This window comes from Spermophilus citellus, assembly GCF_964194105.1.
Source record: "Spermophilus citellus genome assembly, chromosome: 11".
NCBI classification, from domain to species: domain Eukaryota; kingdom Metazoa; phylum Chordata; class Mammalia; order Rodentia; family Sciuridae; genus Spermophilus; species Spermophilus citellus.
Genome location: NC_138192.1, coordinates 64,573,924 through 64,597,648, shown reverse-complemented (window position 1 = coordinate 64,597,648; position 23,725 = coordinate 64,573,924). Strand labels below are relative to the sequence as shown.

General features: G+C 39.4%; 1 protein-coding gene across 3 annotated transcripts in view; it reads right to left on the bottom strand.

Annotated features, from left to right (window-relative positions):
* Positions 1 to 23,725, bottom strand: part of LOC308631046 (uncharacterized protein) — a 159,354-nt gene that overhangs the window by 116,086 nt on the left and 19,543 nt on the right. The window lies entirely within an intron of this gene.

Genomic DNA, 23,725 nt, shown 5'->3' with positions numbered 1-23,725 from the left:
TTCCTCATAGCCCCAATCACCACACCTTTCACGGGTAATAACATTACGTATATCTACCAGAGATGGAATTCTACATGTTGAATTTCACAAAAACTTCACTAGGAGAAAGGTGGTGGCCCCCAGCCTGGGGTGGGAGTCTACAAATGTTAAGTTCTAACTAATAACAGCCTCAACTCATTTGAGTAACCAAAAGGTGACACTGGGACAAATGTCATCGACCTGTAAAGATTCCCCCACCCCCTTCTACAAGAAGCCTAAGATGCCAAGTAGGTGGGAGAGGGAGGAGAACTCAAAGCTCAGGATTTAAGGAAATCCAGGTAGTTCATTCCCCCATCAAATAGCAACTCTATGAGAGAAACACTCCAGGGCTGGAGGCAGGCTGGCCTAGGAGGGCGGGGACCAGGTGGTGGTCACATGCTCTCAGGGGCTAGTTTGCACCGGCAGTGGCTGAAGCTCTTGGCACAGCCACAGCTGGGAGGCGCACTGTGTGCCGGGCTCCTAGTGTGGGATCCGCCAGGAGAGCCCTGGAATTTCAATCCTGTTTTGAAAATGGCTCCTGCATACTCCCTCTGGGTCCTTTACAGGGCAAGAAAGAGTTTGAGCTTGAGCCACTAGAGGGAGGCTTTTATTATTCTTCAGCCTTAACTGTGAGCTCTTAAAAGACCCAAGACCCAGTCACAGCCTGCTGCAATCTTGAAGGCCGACTCCAGGTGGATGGTCAGAATCTCAGGAACAAAAACCTCCAGGGACAACAGAGATCTTGAATTTGGGGTTCTTTCAACGAAGCAGCTGAATGAAGCTCACACCATCACTGTTACCGACACTGGCGGTGCACTGATCCTGACTGTGAGCCTTGTTGCTAGACTGGGGAGAGACATAAATGTGACTTTTTAAGACCAAAGGAAGCCAAGGGTTGGGGATAAGCCATGGGCCTTGTCAGACCACAACTTAGTTTCCAGAAAGTGTTGTCAGGTCTCTAGACTGCTGAGAATTGAAAACAGGTGGCTTTGGATTAAATACTGTTATTTATTTTTCTAAAGCACGTGATTCTGAAAGGCTCAGGCCCATTTCATTGCTCACACAAGACACAGATCATAACACTGCAGGTGACTCCTACCCTCTGACATTCCAGAAGCCACAGGCCCTGCTCGAATAGCTCCGCACCTCATGGAGTATTCTGTATCTTTTTGGAACAGCTCTCAAACTTATTTAGTGAGTTAAAATTGTTTGGTGGTAATTTCCACCTACCAGATTTGGTTCTACCAACTAGGATACCACAAAATAAGCCAGACAGTCTTGAGAGGTGGAGATGTGACTTCACTGCTGTTCTCTGCCCTGGCTTGAGCACTGCAGCTGTAACTTTCACTCCTCAAATCTGGCTCCACAGTCCACACTACCAGATCACCTGCCAGATGTACCACAACTGACTCAAGATAACGCTCAGAACCCAAGGGACAGCCTAGAGCCAAACCTGCCGCCCTACCTGGCCCAGTCCCTCCAATACAAGTAGTATTTCTTTTCTGACTTTTCATTAATATCAACATTTGTAAAAGTTGAAGCCCATGAAAATCCTTATGCTGTTTTACTTTTTAAATCACCATGATTAATTATGACAAAGATATGCAAACAAATATTATGACATCATTTTTTAAAAAAACTTTTTGGCCAGGCAAGGTGGTGCAGCCTGTAATCCCAGCAGCAGGGGGAGGTTGAGGCAGGAGGATGGCAAAGTTCAAAGCCAGCCTCAGCAATTTAGTGAGGCCCTAAGCAACTTAGTGAGACCCTGTCTCTAAATAAAATATAAAAAGGGCTGGGGATGTGGTTCAGTGGTTAAGCACCCTTGGGTTCAATCCCTGGTACAAAAAAAAAAAAAAAAAAAGACTTAAAATTTTTCTTTGGAGGTGGGGGTTTGTACTAGGGATCAAGCCCAGGGCATTCCACCTTAGGCAAGTGCTTTATCACTGGGCAATATCCCCATCCTTTTTTATTCTTTTGTTCTGTGACAGGGTCTTATTAAGTTTCCCAGGCTGGCCTTGAACTTTTGATCCCCCTGCTCTAGCCTCCCAATTAGCTGGGATTACAGTTGTGTGCCACTATGCCAAATCAAATAAAGATCTTTAGTCATGAAAAATTGATCAGAATATAAGGAGAAAAGTATTAGGTATTGTAGCTACTGCATGATCATAATTATAAAACAATATTTAAGTACAAAAAATGAAAAAGATCAAAATGCTTAATAGTAGGTGAGAATATTATGCAAATTTTCTATCTTCTAGTATTTTTTCTAATTTTTTCCAATTTTCTACAATGAAAACTTTTTGCCTTTATTTTGTTGTTTTGTTTTGGGGGTTTGTTTGTGTTTGGGTACAGGGGATTGAACCCAGGAACACTTTACCACAGAGATACAGCCCCAACCCTTTTTATTTTTGAAACAGGGTCTCACTAAGTTGGTTAGAGCCTCACTAAGTTGCTGACGCTGGCCTCACATTTGAAATCCTCCTGCCTCAATCTCCTGAGTCTCTGATATTACACAAGTGCACGACCATACCCAACTACGATGAAAACATAATTAGAAAAAACTCTTAGAGAGCCTTGTCAGATCATCCCAACAGTGGTTGATATGCTCCTGATATTCCAATTCAACAAGACTGATTTTTGCTTTTAAGAGATACTGCACCAGATACCAGAAGACATAAAGATCACACAATGTGGGGCTGGGGATATAGCTCAGTTGGTAGAGTACTTGCCTCACATGCACAAGGCCCTGGGTTCAATCTACACCACCACCAAATAATAATAATCATCATTATGATGTCCTGGTCCTCAGAGGACAGTCTTGCGGAAAGATACAAGTTCACTGTCTGTAGGTGACAATGTTGCAAGGAGAAGTAGCAATTCACTTCACTCTTGCTTTTGTTATGGACATACTGTGAGGGGACCAGGGTACACAGGCATCTCTCACATTATCAGCCAGTTCCTTAGTTACTGATCAGAATTACTCCAGAGATGCCATTTCCTCACTGGCTCCTGTGCCTTCTGAGAGAATGGGTATTGATAGGCCAACAAGTGAAGTCTTTGGTAGCTCTGCTCTTATTGGAAGGAGATTTGGAACAGATGTCCAGAGAGTTGACATTTCCTTTATCATTCCTGCTCTGAAAATGTTTAGACGGTATGACAAGAAAGTATCATCTTGCTTTTTGTTTTGTCTTCTTTTGCCCTAGATTTTTCATATCTCTGGTTTTATACAAAGTATATTCATACTAACTCGTGTCTTCATACATGAACTTTGGATAATGATGTCCATCACATTCCACCATCATTTCTAACCATTTATTTATTCTTCGTTTTACTTCTTGCACTTTAGAAGTCTTGTTAGGAAAGTCAGTTCCTAAGCCAACATGGTGAAGATTTGGGGCCTACTTTTTATTCTATTAGGTGCAGAGTCTCTGTTCCGGTGCCTAAGAGTTTGATCCACTTTGAATCGAGTTTTGTGCAGGGTGAGATGGTGCAGGGTGTGGGATGCTTTCCAAAGAACATCATTCTGACTCCCTTTGCCTTAGATGACACATTCCCCACATGTCAGATTATGGATTTGTAAATACCTGTATATAGTCTGACCCCTCTACCACTTCTCCACCCACACAATGACTGTTTCCTAAAATGGTTTCAGATAGGGCCCCTTCATGAAAGTCAGAGGCAGCACAACCAAAAACCTGTGAAAGTCAGTCTGTGAGGACTCAGACTCACAGCAGGTGCTCCAAATGTTTCTTGCCAAATGATCCTAGGTAATGTCCTTCATCCCTCTCACAGAGCCCCTGACTCTCACTTTGAAGGTCAAATCTGTTCTACAACAGCACAAGTATTCCAGATCCTTCTTTCACTTTCATATTCAGCTCCTCAAATAAAAAATAACAACAACAATAAAAAAGACAGGCCACAAGTCTGACAGCCTTTTTGTTTTGGGTTTGTTTGTTGTTGTTGTTGTTGTTTTTGTTCTAATTAATTATGACAGCGGAATGCATTTTGACACATCTTACATAAACGGAGTGTAACTTCTCATCCTTCTGGTTGTACATGATGTAGAATCACACTGGTTGTATAGCTGCATAATCATGTATGTATATAGGGTAATAATGTCCAATTCATTGGACTATTCTTCCTACCCCCATATCCCACCTCCTTTCACTGCCCTCTGCCTAATCCAAAGTACCTCTATTTTTCCCTAGCCCCACTGCATTGCAAATTAGCATCCACACATAGAGAAGACATTTAGCCTTTGGTTTGGGGGAACTGGCTTATTTTGCTTAGCATAATATTCTCCAGCTCTATCCATTTACCTGCAAATGCCATAATTTCATTCTTCTTTAAGGCTGAGTAATATTCCATAGTGTATATATACCACAATTTCTTTATCCATTCATCTGTTGAAGGGCACCTAGGTGGGTTCCATAGTTCAGCTATTGTGAATTGAGCTGCTATAAACACTGATGTGGCTATGCCACTATAGTATGCCGATTTTAAATCCTTTGGGTATAAACTGAGGAGTGGGATAGCTGGATCAAATAGGTGTTCCCATTCCAAGTTTTCTGAGGAATCTCCATACTGCTTTCCACAATGGTTGCACCACTTTGCAGTCCCCACCAGCAACGTGTGCATGTACCTTTCCCCCCACATCCTCACCAACATTTATGGTTGTTTGTATTCTTGATAAATGCCATTCTGACTGGAGTGAGATGAGAGTAGTTTTGATTTGCATTTCTCTAATTGCTGGAGATGTTGAACATTTTTTCATATATTTATTGATCCATTGTATTTCTTCTTTTGTGAGGTGACTGTTCAGTTCCTTAGCTCATTCATTGATTGGGTAATTTGGGTTTTTTTGGTGTTGAGTTTTTTGAGTTCTTATATCCTGGAGATTAATGCTTTATCTGAGGTGCATGTGGTAAAGATTTTTCTCCCAATCTGTAGGCTCTCTTCACATTGTTGGTCATTTCCTTTGCTGAGAAGCAGCTTTTTTAGTTTGAATCCATCCCATTTATTTATTCTTTTTCTTTTTTTATTATTAATTTTTCATTCATATATGACAGCAGAATGCATTACAACTCATATTACACATATAGAGCACAAATTTTTCATATCTCTGGTTGTATACAAAGTATATTCACACCAATTCATGTCTTCATATATGTACTTTGGATAATGATGACCATCACATTCCACCATCATTTCTAACCATTTATTTATTATTCATTTTACTTCTTGTACTTTAGAAGTCTTGTTAGGGAAGTCAGATTTGGGGGCCTACTTTTTATTCTGTTAGGTGCAGAGACTCTGTTCCAGTGCCTAAGGGTTTGATCCACTTTGAATTGAGTTTTGTGCAGGATGAGAGATGGGGTTTAATTTCATTTTGTTACATATGGATTTCAAATTCTCAAAGCACCATTTCTTGAAGAGGCAATCTTTTCTCCAATGTATTTTTTGGGGGGTACCAGGGATTGAACTCAGGGGCACTCGACCACTGAGCCACATCCCCAGCCCTAATTTGTATTTTATTTAGAGACAGTGTCTCACCAACTTGCTTAGCACCTCGCCATTGCTAAAGCTGGCTTTGAACTCACTATCCTCCTGTCTCAGCATCCTGAGCTTCTGAGATTACAGGTGAGTGCCACCATGCCCGCTTTCCAATGTATGTTCTTGATGCTTTTATCCAGTATAAGATAATTGTATTTATGTGGGTTTGTCTCTGTGTCTTCTTGGTCCATGTGTCTGTTTTGGTGCCAGTACCATGTTGTTTTTGTTACTATGGCTCTGAAGTATAGTTTAAGGTCTGGAATAGTCATCCTCCTGCTTCACTTTTCTTGCTAAGGATTACTTTGGTTATTCTGGGTCTCTTATTTTTCCAAATTAATTTCATAATTGCTTTTTCTAATTCTATGAAGAATGTCATTAAGATTTTGATAGGGATTGTATTAAATCTGTATTACACTTTTGGTAGTATGGTCATTTTGACAATATTAAATCTGCCTATCCACAAGCATGGGAGATCTTTCCATCTTCTAAGGTCTTCTTCAATTTCTTTTTTTTTCTTTTTTCTTTTTTTTTTTTTTTTTTTTGGTGTTCTATAGCTTTCATTGTAGAGGTGTTTCACCTCTTTTGTTACATTGGCTCCCAAGTATTTTATTTTATTTTGAGGCTATTGTGAGTGGGATAATTTTCCTAATTTCTCTTTCAGTGATTCTTTACTGATGTATAGAGATGCATTTGATGCATTTGATTTATGGGTTTTGATTTTATACCCTGATACTTTGCTGAATTCATTTATTAGTTCTAGAAGTTTTCTGATGAATTTTTTGGATCTTCTAAATATAGAATCATGTCATTGGCAAATAGTGAGAGTTTGAATTCTTTTCCTAATTGTATCCCTTTAATTTATTTCATCTAATTGCTCTGACTAGAGTTTCCAGGACTATGTTAAACAGAAGTGGTAAAAGAGGATATCGTTGTCTTGTTCCAGTTTTTAGAGGGAATGCTTTCAGTTTTTCTCCATTTAGAATGTTGTTGGCCTTGAGCTTAGCAATAGATAGCTTTTACAATGTTGAGGTATGTTCCTACTATCCCTAGTTTTTCTAGTGTTTTGAACATGAAGGGGTGCTGTATTTTGCCAAATGCTTTTTCTGCATCTATTGAGATGATCATATAATTCTTGCTCTTAAGTCTAATGATGTGATAATTACGCTTATTGATTTCTGTATGTCAAACCAACCTTGCATCTCTGGGATGAACCCCACCTGATTGTGGTGCACTATCTTTTTAATAAGTTTTTGTATGATTTGCCAGTATTATATTGAGAATTTTTGCATCTATATTCATCAGTGATATTGGTCTGAAGTTTTCTTTCCTTGATGTGTCTGGTTTTGGTATCTGGGTGATACTTGTCTGGTAGAAAATAAAGGGATGCTTTCAAACTAACTATTTCATGGAATAATTCGAGGAGTATTGGTGATAATTATTCTTTGAAGGTCTTGGAGAACTCTGCTGAAATTCTGTCTGGTCCTGGGCTTTTCTTGGTTGGTAGACTTTTGATGATGTCTTCTATTTTGTTGCTTGAAATTGATCTGTTTAAATTGTGTATGTCCTCCTGATTCAGTTTGGTTAGGTCACGTGTCTCTAGAAATTTGTTGATGTTTTGGGGATTTTTTATTTTACTGGAATATAAATTTTCAAAATAGTTTCTAATTATCTTCTGTATTTCAGTAGTATCCATTGTGATTTCATTTTTCATCATGAATTTTAGTAATTTGAGTTTTCTATCTCTCTTCATTAGCTTGGCTAAGCATTTATCAATTTTATTTATTTTTTAAAAAAACCATCTTTTTGTTTTGTCATTTTTTTAAATTATTTCTTTTTTTTCAATTTCATTGATTTTAGCTCTGATTTTAATTATTTCCACTCTTCTACTGATTTTGGTGTAAATTTGTTCTTTTTCTAGGGCTTTGAGATGTAATCTTAGGCTATTTATTCATTGACTTTCTAATCTTTTAATGAATGAACTCAATGCAATGAACTTTCCTCTTAGCACTGCCTTCACAGTATTCCAGAGATTTTGCTATGATGTATGGTATTCTCACTTCTAAGTATTTTTTTTATTTTATCCTTGATTTATTCTGCTATCCATTCATCATTCAATAGCATATTATTTAGTCTCCAGGTGTTATAGTAGCTTCTATTTTTATTTTATTATTGATTTCTAATTTCATTCCATTATGATCTGATAGAATGCAAGGTAGTATCTCTATGTTTTTGTACTTGCAAAGAGTTGCTTTGTGGCATAATATATGGTCTGTTTTAGAGAAGGAGCCATGTGCTGCTGAGAAGAAAGTATATTTGCTTGCAGATGGAAGAAATATTCTATATATGTCCATTAAGTTCAAATTATTGATTATATTATTTAGTTCTATAATTTGTTTAGTTTTTGTTTGGAAGACCTATCTAGTAATAAGAAAAGTGTATTAAAATTACCCAGTATTATTGTGTTGTGTTCTATTGGCTTCTTGAAATTGAGAATGGTTTGTTTAGTGTACAGAGATGCTCCATTGTTTGGGGTATAAACATTTATGATTGTTATGTCTTGTTGATGTATAATTCCCTTAAGCAGTATGTAATAGCCTTCTTTGTCCTTTCTGACTAACTTTGTCTTAAAGTCCACTTTATCAGATATAAGGATGAAAGCCCCTGCTTATTTACACAGTCCATGGGAATAAATTTTTTTTCCATCCTTTTATCTTCAATCTGTGTATGTCTTTGCCTAGGAGGTGAGTCTCTTGGAGACAGCATATTGTCAGGTATTGTTTTTAATCCAACCTGCCAGTCTAAGTCTTTTGATTGACGAGTTTAGGCCATTAACAAAGTTATTATTATGATATGATTTATATTCCTTTTCATTTTGATTTATTTTTGGTTTTTAATTTGATTTAGTTCCTCCTTTGATGGTATTTTCCTAGCCTTTTTTAAAAAAAATTATTTCTTCTTTTTAGTTATATAACAGTAGAATGTATTTTGACATATTATACATACATGAAGCATAAATTCCCATTCTTGAGGTTGGTTGTACATGATGTGGAGTTACACTGGCCATGTCTTCATATATGAACAAAGGAAAATTATGTCCAATTCATTCCACCGTCTTTCCCATTCCTGTTCCCTTCCCTTCCTTCCCTTTTATGTAATCCAATGAGCTTGTGTTCTTCCCTCCCAGCAACATATTGTGGGTTAGCATCCACAAATCAGAGAGAACATTCAGCCTTGGGTTTTGGGGGGTTGGTTTATTTTAATTAGCATGATAGTCTCTAGTTCCATCTATTTACTGGCAAATGCCATAATTTCATTCTTCTTTATTCAGCCAGCCTCTTATAGAGCACTTCAAGGTATACCCAAGACACCATCCCCTTTTCCCTGTTCCACCTGAAGCAGAGCTCAAGATTGAGCTACTGGGCTGGCAGGTTTAGTGTCCCCCTTCCTCTAACCAGTGAGTTCAGAAGTAGGTGGAAGACACTTCCTATTACCCAATCTTTCAGCTTCTCAAGGGCACTCACAAGTAACAGTGCATCTATATCTTACCACCAAAGCACTCCTTGAGAGCTGAGGAGACAAAACAGGGAGCCTGTGTGGTCCACCATAAACACTAAATTTCTATAAATTCTCACTTTCTCCCCTAAATTAAAGGGAATTTTGTGTTTACCACATATCTTTTCCCAAAATGTGATTATACCATTTGATTCAGAAATGTCTTTAAAATTTTGAAACACAAAAGTAACAATACAGTACAAAGAAATTTTACCCTGATTTATTTGAGAACAAATGATGGACCCATTGCTTCATTACCTCTACCACAAGGGCATTCTCCTACACAACCACAACAGGACATCAAAGTCAGAAAGGTAACACGAATACATTACTACCAACCAACCTACGACCCCAGTCAAGTCACACCAATTATTCCAGTAATGTTCTTTGTTGTAAAAGATTCAGTTCGAAATTGCACACTGCATTTAGTTGTCACGTCTCAATCTAGTTTTTCCTCAATCTAAAGGAGCTCACCTGCCTTTGACTTTCATGACTTCAACACAATTGAACATTATAGATCAGAGTGTCCTCAGATGGGTTTTTTTGCAGTTTCTGTGCCAACCATCATTGACAGACAATCATCCAAGGGAAACTGTGTTGTTCCCTTCTCTGCATCCCTTCAAGAGTGCTTGAATTCGGTTTGTCTTATTACCAAAAATGTTCCCTTTGACTACTTAACCAAAGGGGCATCTTCCAGGTACCTCCATTGTAAAGTTATTCTTTACTACTTTGTAATTAAGATGCACTTTATGGAGAGGTACTTTGAAGCCAAGGAAATACTCTTAAACTTGTATTCATTTACCCCTCTGAATCAGAATATGGATTCAGGTTTCTTATCAGTGGGTTCCAATCAGTTCCACTTATTGCTTTGATATTCAAATTATTTTCAGTTCCGTCATTGGGAGGCCTTCAAACAAGCTTCTATGTTCTTCAAACATACTTTGCCTTCTGGAGCCACAAAGTATCCCAGGCCATTTTGTATCTTCCCTGACCCATTCATTGCTCCAAAAATCCCTAGTTCCTTTATGTGGAGAGCGATATTTAGAAATCAAGATCTGGCGAGTATTCTTTGCTACAGACATCACTATTCCCAGCCCCTAACAGTGGGAAGGTTAGGAAATGTGCGTGTACCCATTTGCATGCACATCTATGTGTGAGCACAAACATATAGAACTCTCTTATCTGTATAAATATTGGAAAACATGAATTTTCACATCCATACTTCCAACGCCGCAGGTTCATTTCCCTTTCCATTTCTGTAATTCTCCTTCCTGACAACAAGAAACCTGACTCCCAATACCTTGATATACTTACCCCTTTGATCATTGCCCTGCATGTAACCACGTCACACATATTCCTGTGCAAGATGCCTAGCCTGGCTCACCCTGTTCAGAATCTGCTATCTCCCACTCTGTGGCCTCAAGTGTGAGGAAGCTGCTCTCCTTCTATTCTGTCTCCTGAAGCAGTCAGGGTGTAAGAAGGAGCAGGAGAGATTTGGCCCCAAGAGGGCAGGTACCCTCCAAAAGACGAGGTTTCTTGTGATGTTATAATTTTGGCTCATGCAGTCAGCTTGCCCGTTGTCACATGGAACATAGTAAAACTGACAACCAGGACAGCTGTGGCAGTGGAAAACCAGAAAGCAGACAGAAATGAACAGATGGCATGAAGGAGAAAGAGAAAGGAAGTAGAAAAGACACAGAAAGGAAAATGAATAAAAGTAAGAAAAAGTATAGAAGGAAAAGAAGATAAAATAAACCACTTTCTAAATCTGGCCCCTGAGGGCCTGTAAATAAGTTCTCAGCCACCAGCTTTGGTGTGTATTAAATTAAGGACACAATGAGGTTTCTAAAATGTCAGCTGGAAGTTGCCATCTCTGTTCAATATGCTCTAGAAACTCTGATCCTGCAGAAAAATCTGACCTTCCTGGGTATTTTTTCAAGCACTTTACAAAAGAAACCCATCCAGTCTCATAGAGCATCAACATTCCAGTTGAACCATCTTGTTAACCATGAATTATTTATTTTTAAAATATACACAACTTTTATTTGTCAATTATACCTCATTACACTGGAGAGATAGGTAAGGAAGGGTGAAAAACAACCTGGAAAACCAAGTTAATTTTTATGTCTCTAAAATAAATAGTTTTGAGTTTTTGAAAATGAAAAGAGCTACAACCTCTTAGAATGGGGAAATAGTGGAATTCCCAACCTAATCCTTACCTCAGCTGTTGCATTTATACTTGGCCCCCTTTACAGCGCTGGCCGGTGCTATAAACTTTTGTCTCCATGTCCCCACCGCAGCCCACTGCATATGATAAGTCCTGGGGTAATTGATCCCGATTATGAAGGTGAAATAAAAATTATAGCCAGTTCTCCAAAGGGTATATCAGTAATTTCACCAGGAGATAGAATAGCACAGTTACTAATAATACCAAACCTACATGATAAATTTTCCAGTCGTGCTGTAGAAAGAGGTTCCAAGGGATTAGGCTCCACAGGTGTAGATTGGGCTATGCTTTCTTTAAATTTAGATTCTCCCCCAATACTAAAACTAAATATTCAAGGACATGAATTTAATGGGCTACTGGATACAGGTGCAGACCTTAGCATCATCTCTCTCGTCAAGAATGGCCAAAACATTGGCCATTACAACAAGCCACTCAAACGCTTTGAGGCCTAGGAGTGGTGACAAATCCCCATAGAAGTGCAATGGTATTAGATTGGAAGGATCCTGAATGATGTGAAGGAACTATACAGCCCTATGTATTGGATCATCTTCCCGTAAATTTATGGGGACGAGATGTCCTAGATCAATTAGGTTTGACATTAACAAATAACATCAACCAAAATGCACCCACTATTATGACTAGACAAGGTTTTAGGAAAGGAAAAAGATTAGAAAAACAAGAACAAGGTATAGCAGCAAATAGATCAAGGAACAGACAGACATGGGTTGGATTTTCACAAAGGACCACTGAGACAATAAAAATTACTTGGAAATCAGAAAGACCAGTATGGGTTCCTCAGTGGCCCCTGACTAAAGAAAAGATACAAGCAGCCCATGATCTGGTCAAACAACAATTAGCAGAAGGACATATACAACCTTCTGTATCTCCCCATAATAACCATCTCATTATTAATCGCTCTTAAATCTTGCAATAATCTCCATTTACCAGATTTCTTTTTGATGACAAAAATGGGAGTATTATGGGGAGATACTCTTGTGTCTGCTGACACTCTTGTGTCTGCTGCCATGCCTCCACTGAGGGGGGACAGGGAACCTCCTGTTCTCAAGTCAAATGACTCTGCTGAAGAAGTCATATCTCAATGACCTCTTTGCTATGTGTTCCTATGGGCTCTCTCCAATTCTTATAATCTCATTCCCTTGTTTAAAATCTTTCTACAAGCCCCACCAAGTCTAAATGCCCGGCTCCCCCATGACTCATTTTTACTGCCTTTGAAGCCTAATCCCCAGTCATACCCCATCATGAACTCTAAGACCTCAGAAGAGTTCTCTGCTCTAGACGTTTGTGCCTTCTTGTCTCTCTCCTAGAATATTCTTCCCTACCTAGAGAACCCCTATTCATCCTTTAAGTTTCATCTCAGTACCTAATCTTCCTGAGAATTAACAGGCAGTGAGTAGTTTCATGCTAACTATTTCTAATTTGTGAAACATAATAAGCTTTGAAAAGTGCATAAAACAGATGTACCTTTACCAAATGAACACCCTTCTGACTCACACCCAAGTCAAGAATCAAACAGGGGCACCTCCACAGACCACTCCCCATGGGCGTCTCTTCACAATCATAAAACTCTCCTTTCATTCAGGAAGTTCTACTCTGCAGTCTTCACAGTATTCATTTTCTTGCCTTTTTTTATTATTTACCACCAAATATGAATCCCTAAAACATACTTTAGTTTGCCCATACTTAAACTGTACAAAAACAAAATCATACATTAAATATTTGTTACATCCGGCATCTTTTGCTCAATCTTTAACATTTAATCATATTTTGGCATATCTATAACTTATTTGTATTGTCACACGGTAATCCATTGTATACCATTTTATAGTTGATAAACGAGTTCTCTTTCTGGTCTTTGGCTATGATGAACATATCTGCATGTGTCTACTGGGACAACCATGCATGTTTTCCTGTAGGGCACATGCCCTGGAGTATGACTGCTAGATCATGGGACAGGCCTGGCTTCAGGTTTACAAGGTAATGCCAAAATGTTTTCAAAGTGGTTATCACCGTAAGATTAGAGGAAATCTCTGTATCCGTCTGTCTCTCTCTTTTACAATGAACACCTCCACCTGGCATATGGGGGGCAGTCATTAGAACCTGGGGAGTTGGAGGGTAAATTTTGGCAAAGATGAGCAGTGAGTGACAGCTGACAGGAGACTGGCCCTCAAAGAAAGGGAAGGGGAAGGTGCCAGGCCTAGAGTACAACCAGTATCAATGGCTTCCACATAGAATTGCATTTGCTCTTCTGTTCTGAAAAGTAGCTGGGTTTATCTAAGGCAGGATGAAGTTTATGGCACAGATCTCTGGTTCCTGGGATATTGTTTCGTGGCTTCTACCAATGGCTGCAGCAACCGTGGACCAGGCCAGGTTGCTGCTGGTGCAGCCTCTGCTGACCATCCACCCCATGTCCCTGGACCTCAGTAATTCTCCTCCCTCTCCTAGCATGGCAGTGGCAATTGTGGGTGTCTCACAATCTCATCCCTTTAAACCCAAAGCCTCTGTATTCTAACGTGGCCACTGCTGGAGTATGGTGGCAGCTCATTCTCCTTGCCAACCTTCCATTCTTGGCTCACCAACAGAGCCAGGGAGGAGATATGGGGAAGGCAGTACATCTGGGTGTTATTTTAAAACTGGGACTAAGGTGCCCATCTATCTCCTTCACATTGTTGAGGAGTTAGGGCCATGTGTTAATCTTCACCAGGTCCTTCCCTTTCCCCAGCACCATCCCCGGTGCCTCACCTAGGTACCTAGCCTGCCACTTACACTGCAACTTCCCATCAGTTGGAGATGGAGGAGACACCTGCTCTTAGAAAGCTTCACTACCATCTACCAGAGAGTTGTCAGAGAGGCCATACAGGTCTACAATGACTATAGAATGGCACGGTACCCCCTGAAGCTGTACAGTGTGCAGGCTTCTCGTGTTTTCCAATAATCCTAAACTCTTAAAATAGAATTACCCAGGCTGGGACTGTAGCTCCGTGGTAGAGCACTTGCCTCGCATGCATAAGGCTCTGGATTCGATCCTCAGCACCACATAAAAATAAATAAATAAAAATAAAAATATTGTGTCCATCTACAACTAAAACAATTTTTGTTTTTGAAAATAGTTGCCCAAAGTGTTAGCAAGTGATCTAAATTAGTTACTCCCTCTAGGAGGAAGATCCACTAAATACTTATTTAAGTTCATCCAGAAACTACCAGCCAGATAAGGCTTGAATGATTTAAGACCAGTGACAGGTTTTAATTTTGCTATGGCTTAATAATTTTCTTCCTCCAGTTTACAGAGTATGGCAATAATATGGCAGACACAACATCGAAATGTATCCTTCAATTTGCTCGTGACCCTGGGGGCTGGGGTTACTGGAAGGGAAGACTGTGGAGTGTGGACTGTCAACCTAAGGTCACAAAGGGTTGCTACCCCAGGTCATACACATTTAGTCTATGAAGATGAATAGGGAACCCACCAAAGTATGCACCCAAAAGACTGCTCAGCCTGGTGGAAGGCATGTTTTCTCATTTGTCTGCCCAGAGGGAAGACTTCTAATTCTCACAAGGACTAATTTCTATGCATGATGTTCACACTGTTACAACACACAGAGCTGAACCTAGTAACAGCAGTTTCCAAAACCAACAACCCTGTGCAACCTACAAAACTAGCCACCCCATTCTGACCATTAGTTCTGTTTTCTTCTTTGTTAAATCATAACAGTTGTAAATCTATATTTTCTAAGTTCAGCACAGTGACTTTGTAAAATGAATACTATTCCTGCATATTTCTTCCTTTTCCTCTCCAGACCCCAGCAGGCTGACCATCCCTCAGGGTGGCAGCAAACAGGCTGGCTTGTCTCGGGCTCCCACCATTTAGGTGTGGCCAGTGAAAGGTACTGGCAGACCAGCCACTGCCAGGCAGGTCAGAAGCAGCAGCTGTTAAGGTGTGACTGCTTGGGCACCCTCCCTACAGGCCACAGGTTGGCAGTGTCCAGTCGTGGGCTAAATTGTACCCCATCCCATTCACACGTTGCATTCTAACCCCCCCATATCTCAGAACATGACCAAATCTGGGAAAGGGCCTTTAAGGAGATAATTAGGCTCAAGGAAGATCAATTAGACTGGTGGGCCTTGTAGGAAGAGAAAATATAGACCCAGAGACAAACACGGAGGTGACCATGTGAAGACACAGGGAGAAGATGGCCAGCACCTTAACCTTGGACTTCAGAACTGTCGGAAAATGGGCTTCTGTTGTCTGAGCCCTCACAGGAGCCTGAGCAGATCAAGATGGCCCTCTGCCACCACAGCCATTGTTGTGCTCCCATTGTGGAATAAGAGCTCTCACCCTAGACTGGGGTCAGGGGGTCATCCCCTTAGCCCTTCAGGCGGGAAGTAAGGGCTCCTTGTTCCTCCTTCCCTGTCACTGCTAGCTTCCTGAACTGCACCCAGGCATTGGTAACTGTCTCTGTTAAACTCTTCTCCATCTCCTTGAGCCAGCGCACCAGGTGTTACTGGCAGAAACTTAGATGGATTCATTTGTTTCCCTCACAATGTGCCCAAGCTGTTCCTAACGTGTTCTACCAACAGACAGAAACGAACCAGACCAGCTCATCAAGTGAGCACCTCCTTCTGCCACATTACTGGATAAAGAGCATGTCTCTGAAACTTATATGGTGACGAGAAGCTATTGGAATATGCAACCCAGCAGGTATCTCTGCAAAAATGACACCAAGTCTGTCCAGCCAAGTAACATTAACACTGGATGAGTGAGAGAGATAGTGACTGCTTTGAAAAAAGAAATGCATGCTATGGAGAGAACACTTTGAAGCAGGTATTTAGAACTGTTTCCACCCCCTGTATAAATTTTTTTTGAAAATGATTTCATTTCTTAAAAATTCTGAGATTGAAATTTGGGAAATGGTATCTTTCTAAATTATTTAAAAATATTGCAAATGTATAATTTCAAAGAGCTTTGAACATCTCTCTATCCATTATCTAAATGCTAAATGTCTGTGAATGGACCAGACTTCTTTTTGGTACCAGGGATTGAACTCAGGGGTGTTTACCAATGAGCCACATCCTCAGCCCTTTTTTTGTTTATTTTTGTTTATTTTTTTTAATTTTTTTTATTGTTGGTTGTTCAAAACATTACATAGTTCTTGACATATCATATTTCACATTTTGATTCAAGTGGGGTATGAACTCCCATTTTTACCCCGTATACAGATTGCAGAATCACATCAGTTACACTTCCATTGATTTACATATTGCCATACTAGTGTTTGTTGTATTCTGCTGCCTTTCCTATCCTCTACTATCCCCCCTACCCTCCCCTCCCCTCCCCTCTTCTCTCTCTACCCCCTCTACTGTAATTCATTTCTCCCCCTTGTATTATTTTTCCCTTTCCCCTCACTTCCTCTTGTATGTAATTTTGTATAACCCTGAGTGTCTCCTTCCATTTCCATGCAATTTCCCTTCCCTCTCGCTTTCCCTCCCACCTCTCATCCCTGTTTAATGTTAATCTTCTCATGCTCTTCATCCTTACTCTGTTCTTAGTTACTCTCCTCATATCAAAGAAGACATTTGGCATTTGTTTTTTAGGGATTGGCTGGCTTCACTTAGCATAATCTGCTCTAATGCCATCCATTTCCCTCAAAATTCTATGATTTTATCATTTTTTAATGCAGAGTAATACTCCATTGTGTATAGATGCCACATTATTTTTATCCATTCATCTATTGAAGGGCATCTAGGTTGGTTCCACAGTCTTGCTATTGTGAATTGTACTGCTATGAACATCGATGTAGCAGTGTCCCTGTAGCATGCTCTTTTTAGGTCTTTAAGGAATAGACCGAGAAGGGGAATAACTGGGTCAAATGGTGGTTCCATTCCCAGCTTTCCAAGAAATCTCCATACTGCTTTCCAAATTGGCTGCACCAATTTGCAGTCCCACCAACAATGAGCAAGTGTACCCTTTTCCCCACATCCTCACCAGCACTTGTTGTTTGACTTCATAGTGGCTGCCAATCTTACTGGAGTGAGATGGTATCTTAGGGTGGTTTTGATTTGCATTTCTCTGACTGCTAGCGATGCTGAGCATTTTTTCATGTACTTGTTGATTGATAGTATGTCCTCCTCTGAGAAGTGTCTGTTCAGGTCCTTGGCCCATTTCTTGATTGGGTTATTTGTTATCTTATTGTCTAATTTTTTGAGTTCTTTGTATACTCTGGATATTAGGGCTCTATCTGAAGTGTGAGGAGTAAAGATTTGTTCCCAGGATGTAGGCTCCCTATTTACCTCTCTTATTGTTTCTTTTGCTGAGGAAAAACTTTTTAGTTTGAGTAAGTCCCATTTGTTGATTCTAGTAATTAACTCTTGTGCTATGGGTGTCCTATTAAGGAATTTGGAGCCTGACCCCACAATATGTAGATCGGAACCAACTTTTTCTTCTATCAGACGCAGAGTCTCTGATTTGATATCAAGCTCCTTGATCCATTTTGAGTTAACTTTTGTGCATGGCGAGAGAAAGGGATTCAGTTTCATTTTGATGCATATGGATTTCCAGTTTTCCCAGCACCACTTGTTGAAGATGCTATCCTTCCTCCATTGCATGCTTTTAGCCCCTTTATCAAATATAAGATAGTTGTAGTTTTGTGGATTGGTTTCTGTGTCCTCTATTCTGTGCCATTGGTCCACCCGCCTGTTTTGGTACCAGTACCATGCTGTTTTTGTTACTATTGCTCTGTAGTATAGTTTGAAGTCTGGTATTGCTATACTGCCTGATATACCGCCTGATTCACACTTCCTGCTTAGCATTGTTTTTGCTATTCTGGGTCTTTTGTTTTTCCATATGAATTTCATGATTGCTTTATCTATTTCTACAAGAAATGCCATTGGGATTTTGATTGGGATTGCATTAAACCTACAGAGAACTTTTGGTAATATTGCCATTTTGATGATGTTAGTTCTGCCTATCCATGAACAGGGTACATTTTTCCATCTTCTAAGATCATCTTCAATTTCTCTCTTTAGGGTTCTGTAGTTTTCATTGTATAAGTCTTACCTCTTTTGTTAGGTTGATTCCCAAGTTTTTTTTTTTTTTTTTTTGAGGATATTGTGAATGGAGTGTTTTCCTCATTTCCATTTCAGAGGATTTGTCGCTGATATACAGGAATGCCTTCGATTTATGCGTGTTGATTTTATATCCTGCCACTTTGCTAAATTCATTTATTAGCTCTAATAGTTTCTTTGTAGACCCTTTTGGGTCTGCTAGGTATAGAATTATGTCATCTGCAAATAGTGATAATTTAAGTTCTTCTTTTCCTATTTTTATGCCTTTAATTTCTTTCATCTGTCTAATTGCTCTGGCCAGTGTTTCGAGAACTATGTTGAACAGAAGTGGTGAGAGAGGGCATCCCTGTCTTGTTCCAGATTTTAGAGGGAATGCCTTCAGTTTTTCTCCATTCAGAATGATGCTAGCCTGAGGCTTAGCATAGATTGCTTTTACAATGTTGAGGTATGTTCCCGTTATCCCTAGTTTTTCGAGAGTTTTGAACATAAAGGGATGCTGTACTTTGTCGAATGCTTTTCCTGCATCTATCGAGATGATCATATGGTTCTTAATTTTAAGTCTATTGATGTGGTGAATAACATTTATTGATTTCCATATATTGAACCAGCCTTGCATCCCAGGGATGAATCCTACTTGATCATGATGCACAATTTTTTTGATATGTTTTTGAATCCGATTCGCCAGAATTTTATTGAGGATTTTTGCATCTAGGTTCATTAGAGATATTGGTCTGTAGTATTCTTTCTTTGAAGTGTCTTTGTCTGGTTTAGGAATCAGGGTGATGTTGGCCTCGTAGAATGAATTTGGAAGTTCTCCCACTTTTTCTGTTTCCTGAAATAGCTTGAAAAGTATTGGTGTTAGTTCCTCTTTAAAGGTTTTGTAAAACTCTGCTGTATACCCATCCGGTCCTGGGCTTTTCTTAGTTGGTAGTCTTTTGATGGTTTCTTCTATTTCCTCAATTGATATTGGTCTGTTTAGGTTGTCTATATCCTCCTGACTCAATCTGGGCAGATCATATGACTTAAGAAATTTATCGATGCCTTCACTATCTTCTATTTTATTGGAGTATAAGGATTCAAAATAATTTCTGATTATCTTCTGTATTTCTGAAGTGTCCGTTGTGATGTTGCCTTTTTCATCCCGTATGCTAGTAATTTGAGTTCTCTCTCTTCTTCTCTTCGTTAGCATGGCTAAGGGTCTGTCGATTTTATTTATTTTTTCAAAGAACCAACTTTTAGTTTTGTCAATTTTTTCAATTGTTTCTTTTGTTTCGATTTCATTAATTTCAGCTCTGATTTTAATTATTTCTTGCCTTCTACTTCTTTTGCTGTTGTTTTGCTCTTCTTTTTCTAGGATTTTGAGATGAAGTATGAGATCATTTATTTGTTGTTTTTTTTCTTTTTTTAAGGAATGAACTCCAAGCAATGAATTTTCCTCTTAGAACTGCTTTCAATGTGTCCCATAGATTCCGATATGTTGTGTCTGTGTTTTCATTTATCTCTAAGAACTTTTTAATTTCCTCCTTGATGTCTTCTATAACCCATTGATCATTCAGTAACCTATTGTTCATTCTCCAAGTGATGCATGATTTTTCCTTCCTTCTTTTATCATTGATTTTCAGTTTCATTCCATTATGATCAGATAAGATGCATGGTATTATCTCTACTCCTTTATATTGTCTAATAGTTGCCTTGTGACATAATATATGATCTATTTTTGAGAAGGATCCATGTGCTGCTGAGAAAAAAGTGTAACTGCTTGATGTTGGGTGGTATATTCTATATATGTCAATTAAGTCTAGGTTGTTAATTGTGTTATTGAGTTCTATAGTTTCCTTATTCAGCTTTTGTTTGAAAGATCTGTCCAGTGGTGAGAGAGGTGTGTTGAAGTCTCCCATGATTATTGTGTGGTGGTCTATTAGACTCTTGAACTTGAGAAGAGTTTGCTTGATGAACATAGCTGCACCGTTGTTTGGGGCATATATATTTATGATTGTTATGTCTTGTTGGTGTATGGTTCCCTTGAGCAGTATGTAGTGTCCCTCTTTATCCCTTTTGATTAACTTTGGCTTGAAATCTATTTTATTTGATATGAGTATGGACACTCCTGCTTGTTTCTGAAGTCCATATGAGTGATATGATTTTTCCCAACCTTTCACCTTCAGTCTATGTATATCTTTTCCTATCAAATGCGTCTCCTGTAGGCAGCATATTGTTGGGTCTTGTTTTGTGATCCATTCTACTAGCCTGTGTCTCTTAATTGGTGAGTTTAAGCCATTAACATTTAGGGTTATTATTGAGATATGGTTTGTTCTTCCAGACATTTTTGTTTATTTATGTTACTAAACATGGTTTGTTTTCCTCTTTGATTATTTTCCCCCCTTTACTGTCCTACCTCCCACTGTTGGTTTTCATTGTTGTTTTCCATTTCCTCTTCCTGAAATGTTTTGCCAAGGATGTTTTGAAGAGATGGTTTTCTAGCTGCAAATTCTTTTAACTTTCGTTTATAGTGGAAGGTTTTAATTTCATCTTCCATCCTGAAGCTTAATTTCGCTGGATACATGATTCTTGGTTGGAACCCATTTTCTTTCAGTGTTTGAAATATGTTATTCCAGGATCTTCTAGCTTTCAGAGTCTGTGTTGAAAGATCAGCTGTTATCCTGATTGGTTTACCCCTAAATGTAATCTGCTTCCTTTCTCTTGTAGCTTTTAAAATTCTCTCCTTATTCTGTATGTTGGGCATCTTCATTATAATGTGTCTAGGTGTGGATCTCTTATGATTTTGGACATTCGGCATCCTGTAGGCTTCTAGGATTTGGGATTCTGTCTCATTCTTCAAGTCTGGGAAGTTTTCTCGTATTATTTCATTGAATAGATTGCTCATTCCTTTGGTTTGGACCTCTATACCTTCCTGTATCCCAATGACTCTTAAGTTTGGTCTCTTTATGTTGTCCCATATTTCTTGAATGTTCTGCTCATGGTTCCTTAACAGTCTTTCTGAGCTGTCTATGTTCTTTTCATGTTGAAATACTTTGTCTTCATTGTCTGATGTTCTATCTTCTAAGTGTTCTACTCTGCTGGTAGTATTCTCAATTGAGTTTTTAAGTTGGTTTATTGCTTCCTGCATTTCTAGGATTTCTGTTTGTTTTTTATTACCTCTATCTCCCTGTATAGTTGATCTTTTGCTTCTTGGATTTGTTTATGTAATTCATTGTCGAAGTGATCTTTCATTGTCTGATTTTGCTGTCTAATGTCTTCCTTGAGACTCCAGATCATCTGAAGCATGTATATCCTGAACTCTTTTTCTGACATTCCATCTGTTGCAGCTATTACCTCTTCTAATGTTGAGTTGACCTGCATTGCTTGTGGTCCTTTCTTTCCTTGTCGTTTCATACTGCTCGCGTTTCTTTCTGCTTGGTGAAACTGTTGTGTTTTTGAAATTTTCCCCCTATATATTTATATTACTCTTGTATAGTTGAAAAGTCTCCCTTGCAGGGTGGGCAGCGGGTGTGCTCCTCCTCCAATTGGGGTGATCTGTCTACCATGCTGGCAGGCCGCTGGGTCTGTTCTGCCGGTCGGTCAGAGGTCTGCCTTCCTTGCAGGCACGGGCGGCGGCTCAGCCCTTTTTCATATTTTATTTAGAGACAGGCCCTCAATGAGTTGCTTAATTCCTCACTAAGTTGCTGAGGCTGCCTTTGAGCTCGCGATCCTCCTGCCTCAGCCTTTCCAGCTGTGAATAGGACTTCTTTATCTTCTGGTTTTCTCCAGGTTTGGCCAATGGGAGACACCATTTAAAAAAAAACACTTTTTGATTAGAGTATAAGATCATTTGATTGATGCCAAGGCAGATGGAAATCAGTAAACATTCAACAGAGTCTCTGGAAAACATAGATGTGACTAAAAAAAAAGAGTCACAATTTAGTCAATACAACCAACAAGGCCCTTCCTGCATTCTCTCTGTAGCATTGTCCTGAGCTATGCTAGTCATTAAAACCAGGTATAAAAATAAACTTGTTAGGAAGAAATTGACACAGGCAGCACTGTTTGAAACATATCCTCCATTTCAGGATAAGAGTCATTTCCGGGTCATTCTCAGCCTTACCTAACCCCATCAATACTCCATTATCATTCAGAGAACCCCTACTCTATCATTGTAAGAAAGGAAATCCTGAAAACACCCCAGGCATTCCACAAGGATCCTTCCCTAATAACTTCCCTAGCCTGACCACCAAAATCCCCCTATCTACAGCTTGGGGTAGACAGACACCCCTATGTCTACCCCAAGCTGTAGGCAGACTGGCCCAGCCTCCACTGGGCCTCCCTCTGCAGGTGCCCTGATTAAACCTGTGCGTCTGGAGCTGTGTCTCCTCTCTATTTTCCTCATTCTGTTCTTTCCTTTACAAAACTGAACTTGGAAAACAGACTCATGATTTATATCACAAAGTGTTAAAGGACCAGTTTTTCAAGTGGTCCTTGTTCAGTTCAGTCCCACAAAAATTCAAAATGAGCATACAAACTTAATAGGACAGTAAAAACACCAATTGTTTTTCTGCCATCAAGAAAATAATTATTAAATTCATTTCATCTTTAAAAATTTTCTCTTTTTAATTACTAGAAATGTTAGTTCAATAGCACATGTATATAATTTACAAATGAATAACAAGGATTTGGAGTATCCATTTAAAATTATTAACCGATCCTGATGTACTATCTAAAAAACCTTGGAAACTGGGCTGGGGTTGGGGCTCAGTGGTGGAGCGCTTGCCTAGCATGTGTGAGGCACTGAGTTTGATTCTTAGCACCACATATAAATAAATAAAAGGTCCATCAACAGCTAAAAAATAAAATTTTTTTTAAAAACGCTTGAAAACCACTGGACATTAAACCACAGGGGCTATAAAAAACCTACTGTGGCCTGAATCTTAGGACTTCAGATTCACAAATTCTGCCTTGTTCAAACTGACTTGAAAGAGAAGCGGGGTGTGCTCATTTGTTTGAGCTGCTACCACTCAGAAAGTTTTGAAAATATTTGGAATGTAGTAGGAGATGCAAGGACCACCCACAAGTTAAAAACCTAAAGAAAAGCCTTCCAAATACAACAGGGCAAACGTGGGTCAGCTTCTCCCCAGCTCCACATCCATACCAGGGCAGGGCTGGGTGGAAGAGCCACCTTGACTAACCCCACTTGCATTCCCCATTCCTGGGTGTCATATTGGGTAGGAGCCTTGGAAATGAATGTTATCACAGCATGCAGTGTTTGGAGGTGACAGAAAACACTCCAGTCATGTCAGAGAG